Source organism: Pipistrellus hanaki (genome assembly GCF_964339955.1).
Source record: "Pipistrellus hanaki genome assembly, chromosome: 5".
Taxonomy (NCBI): Eukaryota; Metazoa; Chordata; class Mammalia; order Chiroptera; family Vespertilionidae; genus Pipistrellus; species Pipistrellus hanaki.
Window position 1 is genome coordinate 10,604,580 of NC_140507.1, and position 5,402 is coordinate 10,609,981.

Here is a 5,402-nt window from a genome sequence, read left to right on the forward strand (position 1 = left end):
GCCAACGCTCTATCCACTGAGCCAAACCGGTTTCAGCAGATTATTTTTGGTATATTTTACTTTTATCCTGTTTGTTTGGCATTAATGGGGTTGTTATTTGTTCCCAACTTCCTCTGTCCTTGGGTTTAACTGGCACAAATGGCATTAATGGGCCTTAGTTCTCTATTTTCCCAGACCAGAGTGATTTAAACTGGGTATTCTCTGGTTTGGGAAGAGGGTATAAAATATTTGCTCACAAGTGTCCTTGGTTAGAGAACACAAGGTCTTGCAATTCACAGGCTGGGTGCCAGCTGCCCAAAATGTTTGGCCTTGTTTAATTTTCTTATCTCAGTTTCCCCATCACACTTGCCCAGGGATTTTCTAGCTTCTTGCTCTCCTGGTACAAAAGATACTATTATGTTAATTAACTTGGCTAGACTTAAATATGCATATGGGAGTTTATTAGGGAATAATTAAAAAATGAATCATTAAAAACAACAAGGCTGGATTCCTAATTTACTTATACTAAAATAAGTTCTTGACAGATTAAAAATGTTTAAATTAAAATGTGGCACAAAATTACTAAAGGAAGCCTTTGTTAAACAAAACAGTCTTTTTTTTTTTTTTAAATATATATTTTATTGATTTTACACAGAGAGGAATTGAGAGGGACAGAGTTAGAATTGAGGACAGAGAGTTAGAAACATTGATGAGAAAGAAACACCGACCAGCTGCCTCTTGCACACCCCCCACTGGGGATGTGCCCGCAACCAAGGTACATGCCCTTGACCAGAATCGAACCCGGGACCTTTCAGTCCGCAGGCCAATGCTCTATCCACTGAGCCAAACCGGTCCCGGCGAAACAAAACAGTCTTGAGCCCTGGCCAGACAGCTCAGTTGGTTAGAGCATCCTGCCAATGCACCAAGGTTGGAGGTTAGATCCCCTGTTAGTGCACATACAAGAATGCAAAATAAGTGGGACAACAAGAAATTTTCCCGCTCCCCCCACCCACTTCCCTTCCTCTCTCTCTAAAAATTAATCAATAAATAAAAAATCTTGCCAAAACCATTTTGCTCAGTGGATGGAGCGTTGGCCTGTGGACTGAAAGGTCCCAGGTTCGATTTTGGTCAAGGGCATGTACCTTGGTTGTGGGCACATCCCCAATAGGGGGTGTGCAAGAGGCAGATGATCGATGTTTCTCTCATCGATGTTTCTAACTTTCTATCCCTCTCTTCTTCTTCTCTGTGAAAAATCTATAAAATATATTAAAAAAATAAAAAATCTTGAGTCCAAAAGTTGTGCTGAAAGAAAGGGTTTATTGCCCAGTTGGTATGGCTCAGTGGTTGAGCATCATCGATCTATGAACCAGGAGGTTACAGTTTGATTCCTGCTCAGGGCTCAACCACTGAGCCACAGTGGCCAGGCTACGTAAGTCTAATTCTTTCTGAGTCGTTTTTTGTACGCAGGGTTTAAGGTAAGGTTCCAATTTCATTCTTCTGCATTTGGACACCCAGTTTTCCCAACAGTATTTGTTGGAGAGGCTATCCTTTCTCCATTGTGTGTTCCTGTCACTCTCAGCTGGTTTCCGGAGTTCTCACAGTTCCTGTATTGAAGTTGAATCAGCGTGTCCTTGGGGAGAAAGAGGATCCAGGGCTTCCTGATCATCTTGCTGATGTCACTTCTCAGTTTGGTGTATCTTTTCACATCCTTTTTTTCCATCTATTTTTGTCTTTCTATTGTTTGTCTTTATACTTGAAGTAAATTTTTATAGGCAACATATAGTCAATTTTGCTTTTCAATTTAATTTGGCCATTTCTGTATTTTAATTGGAGTATATAGACTATTTATACTTAATGTTGACTATTGACATAAATTTAATTTTACCATATTGCAATTTGATTTCTTTTTGCCCATTTGTCATTTGTTTTTATGAATATGTTTTTATCGTTTGTTGTTGTTTAAGAGAGAGGAAGGGAGAGGAAGGAACATAGATCAGCTGCCTCCTGCAGGCCCCCAACTGGGGATCAAGCCTCAACTGGGCATGTGTCCTGACTGGGAATCAAGCCGGTGACCTCTGGTGAATAGGATGACAATCAACTGAACCACACCAGCCAGCGCTGTTCTTTGTTTTCCTTTTATTTTAGAAGTGAAAATTTATTTTTTCCCAAGAAAAACGATCTTAAATATAATGTTTTGTGCAATAAACATTAATATCTCAAGAAAAACAAATTTAAATTTTACATGCAATAAACACCAATTATTCAGGAAAAAACGATCTTACATATAATAACATTACATTCAACAAACAATATTTTAGAATAAAAGTATTTTAGGTAAATAATATTGTTAAAACTGTACTAATATAGTATAATATCACAAAAGTTGTAAGGACGTATTAACAATCTGCAAATAACAGGATTACTTCTATTAGATCCTAAAATATCCCCCCCCCCCCCCCCCCCGCTCTATTTTGTTCATCAGTTTATGTTGTTCGTTATATTCCACAAATGAGTGAGATCATGTGAGATTTATCTTTTTCCAAATGGCTTAATTCGCTTAACATGGATGTTCTCTAGGTCTATCCATGCTGTTACAAATGATAAGAGTTCCTTCTTTTTTATAGCAGTATTCCACTGTGTAGAAGTACCAGTTTTCTAATCCACTCATATGATGATGGACACTTAGGCTGTTTCCAAATCTTAGTGATTGTAAATTGTGCTGCTATGAACATAGGGATACATATATCCTTTCTGATCCCCCCCCCCCCCCCCCCCCCCCGGGATATATTTCTAGAAGTGGAATTACTGGGTCAAATGGGAGTTTTTTGAGGAAACTCCATACTGTTCTCCACAGTGTCTGCACCAGTCTGCATTCCCACCAGCGGTGCAAGAGGGTTCCTTTTTCTTGTTCTTTGTTTTCCTTTCCCTCTTTTTCTGCCTTCCTTTAAATAGAAAATTTTTTTCTGATTCTATTTTTACTTCTGTTTTGACTTATGGCTGCAAGTGTTAGTGATTTCCTTAGGGCAGGGGTCTTCAAACTACGGCCCGAGGGCCACATGCAGCCCCCAGGGGAGTCTGATCCTGCCCGCCAGGTTTTTTGGGCAGTGAGCGCAGCCAAGGTGTTACAGTAGGAATTAGTAGTTCATACAGTCCGGCCCTCCAGCTCTCTGAGGGACCGTGATCTGGCCCCCACTTTAAAAAGTTTGAGGACCCCTGCTAGGGTTTACCATATACATTATTAACTTATCACAATCTATCCTCAGATAACATACCACTTTATATATACTTAAGAACTTTACAATCACATATTTCTATTTTTCCCCTTCTGAATTTTTGAGTTTGCTGTCATACTCTAATTTTAAATGTGTTAACTCCAAACTATATTGTTTTTCCTTAAACAATTATCTTTCGCTGAAACCAGTTTGGCTCAGTGGATAGAGCGTAGGCCTGCAGACTGAAAGGTCCCAGGGTTGATTCCGGTCAAGGGCATGTACCTTGGTGGCAGGCACATCCCCAGTAGGGGGTGTGCAAGAGGCAGCTGATCGATGTTTCTAACTCTCTATTCTCCCTTCCTCTCTGTAAAAAATCAATAAAATATATTAAAACAAAACAAAAACAATTATCTTTCAAAAAGAATAAAGTAAAAAGAAGACCAAACAAGTCATATATTTACCCATGCAGTTACTATTTCTAGTGCTCTTCATTCCTTGGTGTATTATTTTTTAAAAATATATATATTTTTATTTATTTCAGAGAGAAAGGAAAAGGGAGATAGAAACATTATGATGAAAGAAATTATTGACCAGCTGTCTCCTGCACAACCCTTACTGAGGATTGAACGCATAGCCCAGGCATGTGCCCTTGACCAGAATCTAACCCAAGATGCTCTATCCACTGAGCCCAACCAGCGAGGGCATTCCTTCGTGTATTCTCCTTTTCACTTGGCATCATTTTTCTCCTGCCTGAAGGACTTTTCTGATTTCTCCTAGCGCGGTCTGCTGGTGATAATTTTTATCTTTTTGTCTATAAATCATTTTATCATCTTTGTTCCTGAAAACTTATTTTTTCTTCATCACTGCTTTTCAGCAATTTGATTGTGATGTCATTTCTTATTTTTAGAGTTCATTGTGTTGTTTGGCTCTGCAGGCTTACAGTTTTCATCCTAATTGGAAAATGCTTCCACCAGTAATGTTTTCCAATAATTTTTCTGTCCCTTCCTTTCCTCCTTTGGGAATCCCAATTAAATATAGCTTGCCTGGAGGGGTCCCAGAGCACCGTGGTGCTGTTCATTTTAAAATCTTCTTTCTGTGTTTCATTTTGGACAGTTCCTACTGCCGTTGCCAAGTTCACTAATCTTTCCTTTTGCAATGCCTAATCTGCTGTTATTGCCATTAAGGTACTATTTTTCCATCTCACACATTGTAGTTTTTACAAGTTTGACTTGGGTCTTATTTCTATGTTACATGTTTCCACTAGGTTTTGGTATGTATGGTTTTGATGCCCTCTGTTAATTATAACCTCTGTGTTAGCCCTAGGTGGTATATTTTCTTCATTAGGGGTAGTGTTTTCTGCCTTTCTGCAGAACTGGATGTTATAAACTGAAATTTACCTTTGCAAGTGCTTCATATTTTTATAATCCTATAATATTCTTGAGCTTTGTTCCGAGGTGTAATAGCATTGTCTAAAAACACATAAACAATTGTACGTACCTTAATTATAAAATACTTTATTGCTTAAAAATGCTAATAATCATCTGAGCTTTCAGCAAGTCATAATCTTTTTGGTATCCTTGTTTGACATAGGGTTGCCACTAACCATCAATTTGTAAAGAATACATTATCTGCAAAGTACAATAAAGTGAAGTGCAATAAAATGAGGTATACCTGTATTCCCCAACACTGGGGCTAAATCCTTCTGTACATCCTACTCTAAGCGCTATACATCCTTGGGTTTCTCCAGCTTGGCTGGTGGTCACAGGCAGTATTCCTAGCCTTGTGTCAGCTTTGAGCACTGTAACTTTTCATTTTGGAGGGTGCTTCTTTCCCTGGCCTCACGTAGTTTCCTCACATGCATGATTGATGAAAACTTAAGGGACCCTTGGCAGACTCAAGAGTTTTCTCTCGGTGCAATTTTCTCCTTTCCCATACCCTGTCCTGCAAACTCTGGCCACTTGGGTCTCCTCACATCTCAGCTCTGTCTTTTTCAACTCTGGTGCTTGGGTGGACTCTGCCTGCATTCCCCTCTCCTACATCACCCTTTGAAAATTCTCTCAAGGCAATAAACAGGGAACAATTATAGGGCTCACCTGGATTTTTCTATCTCTCAGCGATTGTTGTCTCTTGCCTAGCATCTTGAAACTCATTATTTTTTGTATATCTTATCTAGTTTTTTGTTTTTTTTTAAGGTGTGTGTGTGTGTGTGTG